Source organism: Wasmannia auropunctata, unplaced genomic scaffold, assembly GCF_000956235.1.
Source record: "Wasmannia auropunctata unplaced genomic scaffold, wasmannia.A_1.0 LD336090.1, whole genome shotgun sequence".
NCBI classification, from domain to species: domain Eukaryota; kingdom Metazoa; phylum Arthropoda; class Insecta; order Hymenoptera; family Formicidae; genus Wasmannia; species Wasmannia auropunctata.
The window spans coordinates 4382812-4383279 of record NW_012026800.1 but is presented as its reverse complement, the minus strand read 5'-3'; positions in this window follow the sequence as shown (position 1 = coordinate 4383279).

Genomic DNA, 468 nt, shown 5'->3' with positions numbered 1-468 from the left:
ATAAAAAAATTACAATATTGTGTAACAAAAATAACAACAAAATAATTATTAATACACTTCTCAACAAAATTAAAGCATCACTTACTCTATCCTCCAAAAATAGGCAAAATTTAAGAGAATGTGTGTTATTTTTAGTTTATGCCATAAAATCTTTTAAATTTAGTACAAATTTTTGGAGATTTGATGCATTTTCATTTGTACCTGTGTAATTCCATAAAAGATAAATAGAATTATTTTCTAAATGTTGATCTGAAAAGTAGAGATTTCAAGCTGTAAAATGTTTTTTTGAACATCTCGATACAATCATTTTTGACGATTACACTTTTTGTGAAGTTACACTTATTTGAAGCTTGTTTATTTTGAAACTACAGAATACATACGCCAAAAAATTAAAAAATCACCTTACTCTACCCTCCAAAAATAGAAAAATTTAAGAGATAATTTCTTTTTTTGTTGAGCGTTGTACGA